This window comes from Diabrotica virgifera, chromosome 1 (genome assembly GCF_917563875.1).
Source record: "Diabrotica virgifera virgifera chromosome 1, PGI_DIABVI_V3a".
In the NCBI taxonomy this organism is placed as follows: Eukaryota; Metazoa; Arthropoda; class Insecta; order Coleoptera; family Chrysomelidae; genus Diabrotica; species Diabrotica virgifera.
In genome coordinates, this window is record NC_065443.1 from 212,796,568 (window position 1) to 212,815,227 (window position 18,660).

Genomic DNA, 18,660 nt, shown 5'->3' on the forward strand with positions numbered 1-18,660 from the left:
TAGATAAAACCTTAACTTATTTACACAAAAAAGTACGCTAGCAAACTCTAATTCAGTCACACTGTATTTTCTTTAGTGTGTTTTTGTCACCCGGGAAATAAAACAAATTGACACTTCCTGATTGTTTTGTATCTGCGACAAAACTCCCGCGAATTTTTGGATGGACGCATCAGTTCGTAATATGAAAGGTAAATTGTACATGGGATGATATACGGAGAGTCACATCTCTCTATGATTTGATTTTCTAACATTTCATTGATTTCTCCTTTCACCTCCTGTCAGTACTTATATGGGATGGGGTAAGTTTTCGATCGAAAATTTCCTAAGTCTTTCACCTCAAATGAATGTTCATACTTTTTGGCTACTCTGTTTTCTTCATTTATTAAATTTTCATACTCCCTCAATATTTCACGCAGTTCCTTCTCCTTTTCTTCTCCACATATCAATTTTATTTTTTTCTCCTCCGATTCTTTACACATGTTTATTGTGCAGATAATATATACTGCAGATATACTGCAGATATTTTAATAGATGCAGTTCTTCTTCGTCTCGAGTTGATTCAATTCAGTCTACTTGCCCTTGTCCATTTCCAGAATGTTAGGTTCTTCTTCTTTTCCATCTGTGATTTTAATCGTGTTATTTTTGAAATCTATCACCACATGTTTTTTGACAATTCATCCACTCCTACGATCATATCATGCATCATGTTTGGCATTATAACACATTGTAGTGCATAAAATTTCTTCCCCAATCGAACCCTTATTCGTATTCCTTCATTTATTGTGGCCAAAGTCCGTTTATTTGCGCCCACTAAATTTACCCGGGGAATTTTGTAAACCAAATTCGTCAAATCAACCTCTTCTATTAATTTCCTGTTAATCAAAGTAATTTCTGAACCAGTATCAATCATAATTTTAATCGGTTTCTCATTGATATAACCATCTACAAATTTTAAATTAGATCCACTTCCTTTATCATTATTTCCTGCTAATTTAATAAATTCCTTCGGGTGACAAAAAATTCCTGTTTGTTCTTTTGTTTTTGGTGAGCGCTTTCGTGAAAAGACGCTTGCTGTTCTTCTTCGCTTCTTCTTCCGTCGCTTTGTCTCTCATCCTCATTCTCATATATTTGCGTGTTGTTTACTGCTCTTCTGTTTTCTCTTTGTCTGTCGGACCCGTATCGGTTTCCACGATTTTCCTGTTCATTCCTTCTATTATCATTTCTGTCCTCTTGATTTGAGCGGGTGTTATTTCTATTCTGGTTTTCTCGATATCTGTCTTCGTTCCATTGCCGATTTCTTTGTTCATAGTTTCCTCTTCCGTTGTCTCTATTTTCGTTTTCTCTTTTTGTATAATCTCTCCTAAAGTTCTGTCTTCTATCTCTATAGTCTCGATTTTCGCGTTGTCTATAATTATCTTGCGATCTTCTTATTTCTCTTTCTCTCACTTTTGCTTCTCGTATTTGCAAGAATTGGCACAAACTGTCGATATCTTTGTAGTTTTGTAGAGTTATGTGATCTTCTAAGGTATCTTCAAAATGTCTAGCTATCAGTTCTACTAGCTGTTCGGATGAATAATTGTACTGTAGATGTTTTGCATTATTATATAATTGTAGTGCATATGTTTTCTCTGAAATACCCATTCTATCATGGTACCTCCCATTTTGCAATTCCTTGTTTATTTCTAGCTCTTGTATTTTTCCCCAGAAATAACTCAGGAACTTTTGTTCAAATTTAAACCAATTGTCCAATTCTTCTTCCTTGCTATCGAACCATAAACTTGCCTCATCTTTAAGATGGTTCCTTATCGTTTCTTTTGCTGTTTCAAAATTGCCGATGTATTTTACTTTCTTCTTTAAATTGTTTATGAAAATTACTCGGTGTAATTTTTTTAAATCCCCGCCAAATCTTATTTTCACATCCTCTGTACTATGGATAATCGTTTCTCTTCTTTCTCCGACATTCTGTTGCGTCCTGTTTTCGGTGATTTGTTTTTCTATTTCTGTGATTCTTTTTTCCACTTCTTCTCTGTCTACATGAATAGCATTTTCCAACTTATTTTCCAAATTTTCTAGTTCCTTTTTTTGGCAATTTGTTAACTCCTCCATTTTACTTTGAATTTTCATTTCTTGTTCTTTCATGTGGTCCTTCATTCTTATTTCTTGTTCTTGCATGTGATCTTTAATTTTCATTTCATACTTTCCTATGCGTTCCTCCATTTTCTTGTTGTTCTCTTCTATTGCTTGTTTCATTTTTTGTTGTGTTTCATCAATTTTTTGATCCAATTTTTGTTGTGTTTCATCCATTTTTTGATCCACTTTATCCATTTTCTTTGATATTTCTTCCTGATTTTTATCCAGTTTTTGTTGTGATTCATCCATTTTATCCAGTTTTTGTGACTGGAGTTGCATTAGTTGTAATAATTTATCTATTCCTGATAATTCTTGTTGTTCTGATGCCATGATTGTTGTTTCGAAAATGTCTTCTTGTTCTATATGTTCTTCTTGTTCCAAATGTTCTTCTTGTTTTTTGTTTTTTTTTGCTTTTGCTTCTGGTTGTTATCGACATGTAGTTAATTTTTATCCCCGCCTAATATGAAATTCGAAAATACCTTGTATGCTGTCGAGACGAAAATTTTTCTCTCCCCAAATATAATCAATTTATCCCACAAATTTTTAAATACTTCAAAATTCAAATCAATCAAAAATAAAATAAATATGCAAAAACTGTACCTAGATAAAAAAATTAACTCCAAACAATATATTTCATAAACTTTAAATATATCAACTTTTTCCGACGGGCAAATAAATTTTTCTTCAACTTTTTTTCCGTTTACTATTCCCTTCAATTCACAACCAGAGATACTTTAGTGCTCCACGTTGGGCGCCATGTTGTTATGATCTGCTTCTTATTAATTTTATATTAATTATTATTTATTTGATTAATTATCTAATTGTCGCAAATGATATATAAAAAATGAATATAAAATCTCAGGGCGCCTTTTTATAATATCAAGAAAATGTCTAAATTATCTTACGTTATACTTATCTTCTCTCGTGGGTTCAATATCTCTTAGTTGATCCTAATCGGGATAAAATAGGGAAAAGAAATAAAGCAAAATATAAAATAAACATACAGAATTGTCTTTTATTTATCAAAATCGATACTCTAAAAATCTATCAAATCTAAAACCTGTGGACACAGATGTCCGAATGAAATTTGTACCATTTAAATTTATTCTAGTTAAAAAAAAACATTTTATCGGTTTGTTCCCGATGACTTTGGTACAACAAAATAAACAAAACCAAATTATGTATTCGCAAGATTAGCTATACTCCCTATTTACTTTCTGAAATATTGGAATTTTAATTCCTACGCTTTTTACTCAAAATTTTAGTTTCCGAACATAAAAATATCTTTCACATAAGTTGACTGACCTTTTGCTTCACTCACTCTGATGTCATCTCGTGACCCAAAACAGCTCTCCCTCCTTGACTATGTTAAAGGCTACTCATCAAAGCCCTCTCCGCTCTCCAGCTTTAAAACTATCAGCATACCAGCACCAATTCTCCAACGAGCCAAAGCCTGTTTTGACCAGTACTCGATTCACACAAACTCCAAAATTTCTCTGCTCTCCTTCTCACAATAATACAGAACCAAAGAGGTATTTCGTCTCAATTTGATCTGTCTCTCGTTCCACTTTTCAGCACTATTCTCCATTATCAAACAACTACTGGTACTTGCTAACCACTTATCCACGAAAACGTCGAACTGCTCCTCAGCGATGCCAATAACATACCCCATTCTTTTTCAAATTCACTCAACATTCAAACCACTTTCCTCTTCCAAATTGCCAAGAATCAGAAACATTTCTCTTTTCTATTCGACAAACAAACAGTCATTTTCAAAATTATTCCGACCATCCTAATTACTTTCGGGGAACCCTACAACATTTAACCCGCCGTTACACGCGTCTTCTATTGTGTCGTGGTTGCACGCGTATGAGCGTCGCCCTCACCTACATAAATTCGACTTATTTCGAGAAAGAATGAATGTCAACATGTATAAATATAAAATGGGTTGTACTCACATATTATAGAAAGACTCGTAAACCAATTTTTTTTATTAATTTAACAAAACAAAAGTAAAAATAATATAGATCAAAAGCAAGTTTTCTTAATTTTCAATTTCAGCAAGCCACTGAAGATATTAACGTTCTTTACGCGAATTCATTTTACTAAAAATACAAATTAAAATTAACAACTGTTCTGAAGCTATTTCTTTGTGGCATTTATGTAATTAACTATTAATATTTTGTATTTTGATAACGACGTCCGAGGTGGAATTCGAAACGTCAATAAAATTAATTTTTCAAGTTAAATTGTGGCTTATTTCTAAATTAGAATAGGTAAATTTAAAAATGGGTTCTTAACCAGTGGCGCACCTAGAATTTTCCTCTGGGGGGGAGGGGGGTTTGCTTGGACACCGAAAGTTTTTTGTATTATTTGTGAAAGACAAGTTACATTTTCCTACCTTCTTTTATATATATTTCTATATGGTCTGGGTGGGATTTTAACCCCAAACCCCCCCTCAGTGTGCCACTGTTCCTAACCTAATCCAAACAATAATATTTTAATTAAACCTACCTAAATATTAAATAAAAACCTAAAAGTTTCTTTGAGATAACAGAAACGTGATTTCACCGTGATTGCACGCGCAGTGAGGAATTCCCTCACTTGAAGAGGGATGTCTCTTCTTTCAACTATCACACAGCACACTGACCGCCTGAAATATTCTATAACTTTTTCATACCCTCTCATGAACCATGCTAAAGTCATTCCTGGGTGCTTAAGATTATCGTATTAGTTTACACAATTTCATTGCTTATAAACAAATATGGTGAGGGATTCCCTCATAGCGCGTGTAATGGCGAGTTAATCGGGTTGAAACAAAGATATTAAAATTCCAAACTTCCTTTTAAACCATTTTTCTAGAAAATGATAATCACCTCTACCTGTAGATTCTATAGTTCCCGTAATAAACAATCTTTTTCCATTTTAAAACTAAATACATCGTCCTTTTCACTTTAATTATTCACAAAAGTCTTTAATGGTTCATCGGAAAGCTCATTGAAAGAGAAATCCACTTACATCCAAACTAAATTCTAATAAATATTTACAGCTCAATATACAGGGTGTATCAAATTTATGTGCCCGCGTTATTTAAAAAAAATTTAATTTATTTTTCATTTTGCCTTTGATTGATAAATTGAAAACACAATAGTACATATGTACATATGTATTATGATTATGAGCTTTGTATGTATTTTGAATATATGTTCGATAATCCGAACAATTTGATAATCCGAACTACCCTTGTACCAATTAGTTCGGAATATCGACGCTCTACTGTACATCTTTCTAATTGAAAAAAAAAATGAAAATTTTTCTCAAAATAGTAGTCCTGTCGCCAGGGGGGGTACAACGGCCTCGTTAATTCAGATGGACTTACCCAAGTTTTTTTTATGTATTTTGACCCGTAGAAAACGAATTTTTTGGGTAACAGTTGATCCGGATGTCGATAAGATTGTTATAGACCAAGAACTTGAGGAATCAAATAACAGCGATTTTTGGCAAAACAAAACAATATTTTGTATTTTTTGGGTCATTTTAAGCAAAAAATATTTCTACAAGTTTTTTAGTAGGATGCAGAGTTTTCGAGATAAACGCGGTTGAACTTTCAAAAAATCGAAAAACTGCAATTTTTAAACCCGAATAACTTTTGATTAAAAAATAAAATAGCAATTCTGCTAAGCGCCTTTGAAAGTTCAAGTCAAATTATGTCGGTTTTGATTATTTGCATTGCTAAAAATTTATTGTGTTATTGTTAAACAAAGCTACAAACAACTAGTGCGTGAGTGATGTTTCTATGATTTCTCATTTAAAATCGAACGAGTAGGTAGAATAGGTACTAGTGCAATCAAGACTATTTCTACGTTACATGCGTTAAAACGCATGTAAAAGCACGGGAAACCCTACGTGTTTATAGCTTTGTTAAACAATAAAAAAATAAATTTTTACCAATGCAAATAATTAAAACCGATATAATTTGACTTAAACTTTCAAATGCGGTAAGCAGACTTGCTATTTTATTTTTTAATCAAAAGTTATTCGGGTTCAAAAATTGCAGTTTTTCGATTTTTTTAAAGTTCAACCGCGTTTATCTCGAAAACTGTGCATCCTACGAAAAAACTTGTAGAAATATTTTTTACTTAAAATGGCCCAAAAAATACAAAATATTGTTTTGTTTTGCCAAAAATCGCTGTTATTTGATTCCTCAAGTTCTTGGTCTATAACAATCTTATCGACATCCGGATCAACTGTTACCCAAAAAATTCGTGTTCTACGGGTCAAAATACATAAAAAAACCTTGAGTAAGTCCATCTGAATTAACGAGGCCGTTGCACCCCCCCTGGCGACAGGACTATAGATAACCAACATTATTTTCTGTTATTTCAATTATAATAACTTTTGTTTTTAATTTTACGAAAAAAAAAAAGTTATTCTTTAAAGAATGTTCTGCATGGTCTAAAACCTAAAATACAACCATCTAATATCAAATTTTATCAATTTTGTATCAGGTATGTAAAAAAACTATTTTTTCATGACGACAAAGAAGTATAACTTCTTACGTGCGTACATAAGTACACACACTCTTTTTAATCCGACGTCGGATTGGATCGGATCGGAGAAATAATAGTCGAGGAAATAAAGCTGAAAAATGGCAAAACCTCGCAATTTTTTCGTCCAGCATCGATTTGTAAAAAAAATTTGGGTTTAGGCTCATTACACCCTCTAGTTCATTTTCTATATCGAGCCGTTGTATGCTTTTGGTTTTTTAAGGCTGAAAACTACCCCTAATTGTAAAAAATTATAAAATAACATTTTAAACTTTAATATTGTCAACATTTGGTTCTTATTAATTACATAATGATTGTTTTATGCTTTAAGATATATTATCATAATATTTCAACCCTTAAAACCACCCTTGTTGGAGCTATATAAAAAAATTTACTTATCCTAAAAGAATAATTTCCGCTTGCATCGATTTACATAAAAATTTGGGATTAGGAGCATCTCACGCTGTACTTCATATTCTTTATCATCCTTAAGGGCGTTGATTATTTTTAGGGGTGTAAACTACCCCCTATTTTCAAAAATTATATAAAAACATTGTAAACTTTAATATGGGTAAAATTTGGTCTTGATTGGTTAAATACAGATTGTTCTATACTTTAGGATATAATATAATATTTCAACCCTTAAAAATCACCCTTAATAACATTACAGATTTTATAAGTAGATATTTTAATAGATCTATACAGAAAAAAAAGTAGAATTAAAGAATTACAAAAACGTTTATTTACACAAAAATACGAATTTACAAATATGTACAAATACAAATACAAATAGTTTTTTAGTCATCTTCCAGTATAGGAACCCGTTCTGTGGTATTATACATATATTGAAAATTATCCATAAGCGGACTATCCGAATTTTTCGAAAAAAAAAATCGTTTTATAAACATAGCTCCTTCATTTTTGGGGATAAAAAGTTTTTTAAAAAATGACTTTGTATGATTTTTGAAGAGTTATAAGACTGTATAATTCCGTAAGATTCCTTAGTTTTAATTAGGGTGGGTTTAAAGGGCTCGAATAAGGGGGTGTTTTCTCGTAAATAGAGGTTTTAAACTGCTATATCTCGCTAAGTGTTCACTGTAATAAAAATATATGCACAAACAAACTTTAGCTATTAAAAAAGCTACAATTTAGTAATTAATCATTTTTTTCGTATCTTCAGTATTTTCGGAGATATTTTGAAGTGAAAAGTGAACAATGGGAAATTCCAAAAAATAAATTTTTGTTTAAACTCCAATTTTTCTAAAATTAGGCCTTTTAAATAGGTCAAACGTCTTGGGTGTATTGATATTATAAATATAAAAGGAATTACAGAAAGGTGAAGACCAATTTTTAATTAGGATGGTAGTTAGGGGGTTGTTTTCACTGATTTTTTCATAGAGAAAAGCAGATACCGACTTTTTTTGATCATAAGTCGCTTAATTTTCAGGCTACAAACTTTTTATTATTATTTTTTGAAAGGGCTAACAGTATACTTAAAAAAAGATTATTTAAATTTTCCTCGAAAAATGCAAAGTTTTTCCGTTATTTTACTTTTAATATTTGAAATTATGCATTTGACGAAAAAAGCTAACTTTAACATGCCGTATCTCGGTTTGTATTGGTCTTATAGATATTACAGAAAAATAATTTCGTTTGTGTTACTAAAAGATACAATTTTGATATCTACAGTTTTTTTATTAAATGCATATTTTTCGAGGTATTCTCAAAAAACCCTCTAAAAAAGTCGATTTTTTCATCGAAAAACTGTTATTTTCAAGCGCGAATAACTCGAAAAATATTAGTTTTACGAAAAAAATGTGAAACACATTTTTTTCTTAGAATTACGTTTTACATCGATTTACATAGTTAAAATGTAATAAAAAATTCCCGCCCCCAAGATGGGGTGGCAACCACCCCCAAGGTTTTAACGTACAGCGGCATGATATAGAAAATGATTCTTGGACTATTCCCTACCTTCTGTGAGAATTTCAAGTAAATCCATGCTGGACGAAACAATTGCGAGCCAAAATGCTTCATTTCCTCGACTATAAGGATGTAGGTGTAGCCTTACTTAACAGTTTAAACATACATTTTGTCAACAACTCTGTCTAAAAAACCAAATTACTGGATCCCACTTAATGACGGTGCTTATACTTTAAAGTAATTAGTATTTAGAAAGAAGAAAGATACACGAAAATAGTTCAACCTAATCACTAAGGGATTTTTAGGGTAGCAGTCAATGAAGTCAGAATAATCATGCTAGTATCCAACATTGGTAACGTAAAGGTAATACATAAAAGATCACAATAAGTATATTTTTTGCTGCCTTTAGTGGCATCCTTTCCAAATACGTATCAGTCTCGCCAAAATAACTTAATTGATTTTACTGCTTTTGAGCTATTTTTATAGAATAAGAGATCTCTCTAATATACAAGATATAGATCGGTGGGTGAGACAGAGACGACGAGAGTGGAATCAGCATGTGATGAGAACGGACAGCGAGAGAATAACCCGCATAGCCAGGGATTCGAAGCCAACAGGCAAGAGACCAATAGGAAGGCCCTTTAAAAGGTGGCGAGATAGCTGGCAGTCAACATCACAGTTACGAATACAAGCTCAAAATCGGTTAAGAGCAGGCCAAGAGCCCTAATATAAAAGGAAGAAGAAAAAGATGATCTATTTTATAATAACTAAATGAGACATAACAGTAAAGTAGCAATTTTCGAGCAAACTTGTGTCCAAATTGGCGTCCCATACGTATATATACCATTACGACGACTTGTATGTACATATGAAATATTACGCCTTTGTCTAGAATTACTTTGATACACCATTGTTTGCAGAGCTGTTTGAAACTTCCCAACTGGTTAATCCTACTATTTGGCGGTATTGTAATTAAATCTAACAAGTAAAACTACTTCTGAGAATATTGCGATCTCAGACAAAGACGAAATAAGAGGATTAAGTGATGCAAAATTCAAGAAATTATTTAAGAGTGTAATTAATTAAGCAAAACATAAAGTTTGGGTTTTAGCCAAAACGAAAATACAGCTTAAAGAGATACAATGTTAAATTATGGTTTCATTCAGCTTTCAGTTTGCCTGCAATTTATATTTGTTCCAATTACTTGTTGATATACATGGCTAGTAAGAAAGTTTGCAGATCGACTCCCTGTATTCGAGTAACCCTTCATCTGTACCTACGTACATACAGTTCACATTTTACACAAATTTAAGTACAGTATCCGCCAAAAAAACAGTACCGAAAATAAAAAAATATATCTATGAATTAATTTTTACAGTAGATATTTTCAAAATGTGCACCATGGCGTTGCAAATATGCTTCATAATGTTTCTGAAGATCATTAAACATGCAAAAGTGGTTGCTGCAAATGTTGAAAATAAGATATTATTCTTTGCCGCATTTTCCGGATTTTCCGAGCAAAATATGGAATTCTTCATCATACCCCAAATGTAGGCATCATCTGGAAATCCGGTGAATGAGGTGGATACTCGAAATCTGTGCGACAGGAAATGAGGCGCCCAGAGCAACAGTGGCCTAAACTCAAAAACGAAGTTTTGAGTTAAATGCAATCTTTGCATTCGTATTTCCATTGTGCTTTTGGGATTGCGCTACAAATTATTTAGCGCGATTTAGCCAAATTAAGAGGTAGGTTCAGTGGCGTAACAAACTCCGTGGGGGCCCCCCTGCAGAATTAAAAATGGGGCCCCCTTTAAAAAATTACTAAATTCAACATGTGTAACAAATACCTATATTTGTTAAAGTCCAGTAAATGAACGTAAAATATGGCGATACCGTGTAATTTTCAGTGTCACCACCGAAGTGATCAACTCACGACTTCTCGAGTTATTTATGAGTAAAAATGTTTATTGTTCCACAAAAAACCACGTTGTTAGGCGATTTTTCGAAAATAGTTCAAAGAGTAAGTATTTGATCGAACAAAATATTGTTAGCAAAAATGTATCTAGCTTATAAAAAAATGAAACAAAAATTAAGTCTATCGACCCAGTAAAAGAAAAGTTGTAGCTCACGAAAAGTTTTTCTTATTCGTCAAAGTCCAAATTGAATATTTAAACGTGAAATAACCAAAAAATGAAATACCTTTCGGAGAAACTCATTAGAACTTTTTTAAAGTGTTTAAAAGCAGCTTTATTTTTTACAAAAGTTTCTAGCATCAAAACTAAGCCAGTTACGCTTAAAATACAGTTAGTCCCATTTTTTGTTAAAAAAATTGTGAAAATCCCCCCCTATTTAGCACCCCAAACGAAACTAATCATTATCCGTGTTACAAATTACTTAACTTTTTTATATGACCTGTAAGTTTCACCGGTTCAAAGTGCTTATTTTTAAAAGGGTTCTAGTTGAAAGGGCTTGAACGAGTCACTATTCACGAGTATATGCAAATTTTAAACAGCCATATCTTAACCAATTTTTGTCTTACAGAAAAACAAAATAAAGCTTAAGTATTTATAAAAGCAAGACCTACATTTCTTTACTCTTTGAGATTTTTCGTATCACTAATACTTACTTTTAAGTTATTTTTAAAAAAAGGCATTTTCCCAAAATAAAAAAACTTTTTTTACTATGAAACCAAATTTTTTTCAAAAATAAGAACTTCGAACTGGTCAAACTTACAGATCATATAAACAATAAATATTTAAAGTAAAATGTAAAGCGCTAACGATAAATTTTTTTTTGTGCGAAATAGGGGCAGATTTTTACGATTATTTTTACCAAAAAAAGGATCAACTTTATTTGAGCGTAACTCGTATAGTTTTGGTGCTAGAAACTTTAATAAAAAAATAAAAATAAAGCTTTTTTGAAACATTTAAAAAAAGTTTTAATTAGTTTTTCCCGAAAAGGGCTTTATTGTTTGGTTATTCCAGGTTGAAATATTCGATTTGGAATTGGACGAATAAGAATAATTTTTCATGAGCTTCAACTGTGCTTTTACTGTGTCGACAGACTTCATGAATAAGTACGCCATTTTTTTGTACCTTACAACAATATTTTTGCTACAAATATTTTTCGATATCTAATATATAATTCGATAAATACTTATTTTTGAGTTATTTGTGAAAAACCCGTCTGAAAACGTTGTTTTTTTTGTTAAAAAATTAACATTTTCATTCGCAAATGACTTGAAAAGTATTAACATAGATAAAGAAACTCTATAGAACAAAAGTTGCTTTACTAGTCAATTTATGCATTTCCGGACTAAACGTACCTATGTTTTTCACCCCAAGGAGGGGTGTCACCCCCTCCTTGGGGTCCAACTTTGAAGTGGAGTGTACTAGAACCTAAATCCAAATTGTCCAGCAAATACGTCCTTCGCGACGTTGATAATTTCACTCCAAAACTGTCATTTACTGAAACTTCATTTTCAATACTGCACTGCTTAAAAAAAGTATGTATGCAAATAATATAACAACACATTTTTACATATTATATTAGACGGCAAGATGGGGACCCCATAAGCTTTGGTAAGCTTAGGGCGTGGGGGCCTCTGTTACGCCTCTGGATAATTGTATCGAAATACTAAACGTAGGTAAAGATTAAAGAGAAAACCCATTTCTAGATTGAGAAATATTGTTCTAAAATTAGGCAAATTGTATTTCTCAAATCTTTCAATAGTCACGTATAAAGCATTATAGTTTATTGTCGTCACCATAAAAGTTCGTGAGACCGGAAAGGAGTACGTTTCTAGATATGAGATGATCCACTTGCTGAATACGCCTATTTAGAAATTTACGTTTTTAAATTCAAACACACAAAGTAAAATCATATACCTATAACAGATTTTTACATAATATCAGACGACAAGATGGGGCCCCTGATTGATTTGGGCCCCCCGCAAACTTCACGCTGCGGGGGCCTCTGTTACGCCCCTGGGTAGGTTGTGTAGGCCCCTGTTAATCCGAAGATTTAATATTGCTGCATTTATTAATATATTAATCTAAAAATGCTTAATTTGTGGCTTGGACCACTGTTGGTCTAAGCGCCTCAAATTATTCTGTTACCAAAAGGTTCACGGAGCAAATTTATGGAGCATTCGTCTGTAAAGCTTACTGCGCCATCCTGTTGAAGCCATCGCTTACGGATTCTTGACTTACGCACACGACAAAAGGTCTTTAAAGCTCTGACAAAGGGTGTCACAATATGTCTGTACCTCTTTTGATTGACAGTAACTGGCTGCTGATTCTTGTCTCCAGCAAAATAAGGAACAATTATCCGATGGCCAGACACAGCAACCCAAATAGTTGCTCGAGCACTGTGGAGAGGCTTTTCTGCAATGGCACCAGGACGTTCAAACCCAAGCAATCGATTTGTTTGTCGGTTAATGTTACCGTTGAGGTGAATGTTATAGCAGTCCTACGAAAGGTCGCTATTTGTATAACATTAACACGTCAGATGCCAGTAAAACGTTGATGGAAAATAAAATTTGACAATATGTTTATAGGGCATAAGAAGATGTGACGTGTTATGCACTTTGGAGAACATTTTTTTCCACGGTAGCTCAAGTCTCCAGAGATCTAGAGGTGTGGATTTTTAAAGAATGTTAATAGGATACTCTTATTAGCTTAGAAATAAAAATAATAGAAAAATCAAAGTAAGACTGTCAAATAAAAAAATTAAATATTGGGCGCCACTGGTTACCTTATGGGAACCAAAAATATACAAAAAATAGAAATATTAGAAGAAAGATAGCTAAATCAAAATAAAACAAAAAAATAATCAAAAAAAAAATATATATAAAATACTTTTATATGAAAACAAATATGGTGTGAAAACAAATATATCGTGACCTACCTTATCTACTCTATATGGGTGATTCGCCCAAATAGACGGCAATTTCGAGGTAGAGAAATTTAATTTAAAACATGGTTTAGAATTAGTTCATTTTTAAATATTTTTTTATAAAATGAGCTATTCAACTTACCTATGATACCAGCAGAGATCATTCTTAAATATTTTCCGAAAAACGGAAATGTGACTTCGGAGTTGACTAAGTGTCCACGGTGTTGACGTAATTCTCTTTTAATTAAAATTTATGATCGTAACAATTAAATAAAAATTGGTATGTAATAAAACTATGCAAAACACTTCCATTTTGATATGAACTACTACAGAAAAACATGAAAAATAGGTAAAATATCAATTGCGTCGGAGTTGATTTAGACCAGCCTTCGTGTTGACAAAACTTTCCAATCTGCTTTTGAACACAATCTTGGCATTTCCTTTCTATACATTCTTCTTTCTTTTCTGCGCAACATAATGATTTGTTATCCGCTTCCACACATGAGCTCCATGTTTTCACATAATGTGCATACATAGACAGATGTCTCTTATCAATATTAGAGAAAACTACCCAAAATGGTATATTCTTACAGAAATAAGCAAAGCTGCATAAAATATTACTGTCTTTCATAAAATCTTTATTTAACGATTTTGGGGGTTTTCGCCTTCATTTTTCTGTCGTACTCCAGTGTATACGAGCCATTTTCTATAAAAAGAAGATAATATTACCAGACCGACCGAAACATCTTGAGAGCTTACCCAGTAACCCTTTTCCTATATCAGACTAAATTTAAATTGTATTTTTTTAGTTTAAGAATGACCACTCACACACTTTCAACAACTCCGAGGCACGAGTGGGCTTCGGAGTTGATGGCTTCGGTGTTGATGATTTCATACATTTTTAAATCTTCTTTCTACAAATATTAAAAATAATTCTGCTTTATTTATAGGGTGTCAAAAAACTTTATAGCGCATACTTAAAAGAAAAACATATTAAAAAAATTAGCAAAATTAAGTTTTTAGGAAGGCTTCGATGTTGACTGTATAAAAACAAACGCTTAGCTTAAGACAACTTAAAAAATTTTCTATCGCTTAACGATATCATGTTCGTCCACTTTCTTCCACAATTTGGGTTAGACTGAAGCGTTCCTCTCTTGTCAAGCTGCCTGCCATACAGTATAGTGCAGTTTGGCCTAAATTTTCATATATTTTCATGAAGCCTCGGTGTTGATGCAGAAAGTTGGTTACAGTTTTTAGTAGTAGATTTTTATGATTTAATTTTAAAAATGAAAGTTATTAATTTGACAGTTTTAAATTACATTGGGTTTTTAATTAATTATTGATAAAATAATCTGCACTTTTGTAGCTTTTCAGTGTGTAATACTATAAAACAGATCAAAAAACAAGGTGGGTTACAGCCTCGGAGTTGATATTTTGACATTAAAATTGCATAAAATGCTGGTAAAAATACTTTATTTTAAATTAATGTTAAGTGGCGTACATTCATCTATTGTATAACTTAACTTTGGCAACGTAATTTGAAACACAGTATGTAAAGGACTTAAGAAAAAAGCGAGTTACACAATATGCCGCTTATTTTGGCGAACCACCCATATATACTTAGCCAATTCTTTATTGTTCTTACGATATAAGAGAGAAGGGAAAAAAATAATAAATTTGTATTTTAAAAATCAAACATTATTTATTAGAACAAAAAATGAATTTACGAATCCGTGATCTTACGGTGTTACAAACTGAGATCGAGATTACCAAACAAAAAAAAAATGAAAGAAAATTCTACATAACAAAAAATAATACCTTGTACAATCATCGTCCTGTTTCTTCTTGGTGGTTGTTAAGACCAAAGCGCGATTTCACTTCACTAATGTCACTTTATTAATTATTGATACAGCAACAGTACATAACTGATGAAACCATAGTTCATAGAAAAATCTTTATAGAAAAATTCAGCATTGTATGCATTCTGCATTCTCAAAAACCAATTAGTTCTACTTGAACAAAAATATTAAAAGTGATTTGTTTTGTAGTTCATTAAACGGAATAAAAAAATATAAAAATGGAAGCAAACTTCATGCTTTAACTAGGGTGTTGAATCTAGTAACACAAAACGAAAACTTTTTCTGCATAATTCCTGGATCTGACTGCATGTAAAAAACTGATGCCAAAAGTGGTAAACAATATCGACAATAGCCTAACAATAGCTAAAATTGCCGGAGTTCACGTACTCTGTCCGCCAATTTGTGCCGAGCTGAGCCAAACTCTCAGAGCTTTAGTCACTCGGCCGGAGAAATTTGTAAATATATTTTAACTTTACTTTAAACTAACTGTAACTCAAAACTAAACTTCACTTGATGACGGCCGTAACAGAACTGAACTTGATGACGGACCTAACAGACCTGAACTTGATGACGGACCTAATAGAACTAACTCAACTCTCCTCCGACTCTAACCTCGACCAGATTCCTCAACCAAAACGCCCTTCCCAAAATCATCACACGATCTTTCCCATCGACAATCCAACGACCAACTACAGATTCAAAACATTCAATCAATCAAATCTGAACCAATAAGAAGTTGCAAATCACGCCTCCGGTTGAACTCCCTGGCGTCACCAGAAACAGCTCATCCAATCAATCTAGAGAATACGCAAACAGATTCCAATACTTCGTACCGCCTATTCTTCTCATGAAAAATGCTTAAGTCAGCTATAATAACACTTGGAGCTTATCAAACTTTGGAGCTCTTATCGCCGAACCACTTATGCTAAAATTCAGACTTTATGTCGGTAAAAACAATTTACTGAAAGATTTATGACTCTAATTTCTTTGATGGCAAGCTTACCAGCAAACGAAACTGAGACACTCATAAACAGCTACGTCACATTCTGCGTAGAAACAGATTATACATTCGACGTTCGTGAGAATCAAGAATGAATTACGTAATACGAAAGATCTGTGAAAAACTTACGATGCTTTGATAAACAAATATGAATTTAACGAATCTAACATACAGTGCGTAGCGAAAGTCAGTGATTAGAAAATACTAATGTCTTTTGCACCCGTTCAATGTGACTTTCGTGAGAAAACCATAAGTTTCTTAAAAAATCGGGATCATCAGACACTAAGCTCAGCACGCGTCCACAGTAAATTTCTCTTTCATGTTTATCCGCAACATTTATTAAAATTGTCCTATTTGAGTTCGGTATGGAAAGCCGTCAATAGATTTGAACATTTGAAGTGTAGATGTTTCACTTATATTCAATTTACGTGCAGTTACAAGACTTCTTTGCAGAGAGTGGATGCGTTGGTTAAACACTCGCCCTTCATTAGGATTGGTACAAACTGTTCTTCGACGACCTGAAGAGCATTTACGTTGACATAATACACTACCAATGCGACGCAATTTCTCAACAACCGCTAGCATTACAGCTTTACTAGAGGACGCCTTGTTAAAATGTTGATATCTTTCTGGCACTTGTTTTAGACATGGGTTATTATTTCGTCCAACATCGTATGAGCGGAAATAATGTTCTAATAAAAAAATCTTTTCTTCGGTAGAAAGGACCATAATGACAAATATTTTAACCGTAATGTAATGTCAAGTTGACAACTAATGACAAATGTGTGCCAAATATGATAAATACAACTTCACAGCCCTCTTAATTTCGGTATGATTATTTAAAGGCTACACAAACTAAAGTTAATACTCCAATCCACAGTCATTTTCTCGTAGATTTCTGAGAACCACGTTAGATTTCCTTGAAAATTTGGATTTAGGTAGTAATTATAACCTTTGTAAAAATCTACCCTATGCTAAACTGAGCTTTTTCAGTGGGAATAAAAACAACCCCATCTAGGGGAGTAATTCTGAGTAAATTTTATTTTATAAATTTTTTTGCAAAATTGACACTTTCCAAAATATTTGCGATTAAAAATATGCATTTTTCGTTGAAAAACTTACGTCTTATAAGCGTGTCTCATGAATAACTTAAAAAAAATTTAATGTTAAAGAAAACATCATTAGGAACAAAATTGTAGCTAATAAAAAACAAAGGGATTCGCGTCTGAAAGACCTATGTAAACCCAATAACGACTGAGTTATTGCTCTTTAAAGGATGGTAATTTTCGCAGAACATCGAAATGGAGAACTTTTAATCTCAAATAACTCGAACGTGGTGCAATTTTTTGGGAAAACTTAGGAGATACCTTCTAACGTTCATTAAAATATCTTTCGAATAAGTTTAGATAAAATTTTTTTACATAAGAACTGACTTTTTTCTTTTTGAAATGTAAAAATTAAACACTCGTCCTTACAATCCTAATAGCAATGCATAGCTTTCCACTTGAAATAAAGTTTATGTAGGTATACAATCCATGTGATTTAACCGGTTTGGAATGCTTAGTTTAGAAACAATAATTGAATAAATCGAAAATGACATTTTTAAAATTTAAAAAAAGTGAATTTTTCATACATAAATCTAAAACTATTTATAATATGAAAAAATATTTCAAATATTAATTGTAGAAGTTCTTTTAGTAAAAATTTAGATTTTTTTTAACATGAATACTTTTACTTTTGTTTAAGAAGAATGCACTATTTTATTAATGTCATTTTCGATTTAATCAACTATTTTTTCTAAACTAGGCAGTCCAAACCAGTCGAATCACATGGATTGTAATAATTATACATAAATAAAGTTAATTATTTCAAGTGGGAAGCTATTCATGTGTATTATGATTGCAACGACGAGGGTTTAATTTTTACACTTCAAAAAGAAAAAAGCAGAGAACGACTTTATTTTCGTCGTAAGTCAGTCAGTTCTTATGCAAAAAACTTTTATCAGAGCTGATTTGAAGGATTTTTTAATGGACTTTAAAATATGTCTCTTAAGTTTTCCCAAAAAATTGCACCACATTCGAGTTATTTGAGATTGAAGGTTCTCCATTTCTTCGAAAACGACCATCTTTAAAGAGCAATAACTCAGTCTATATTGGGTTTACCTAGGTCTTTCCGACGCAAATCTCTTTGTTTTTTTTTATTAGCTACAATTTTATTCCTAATAATTTTTTCTATAAAATTAAATTTTTTAAGTTATTCATGAGACACGCCTATAAAACGTAAGTTTTTTCAATGAAAAATGCAT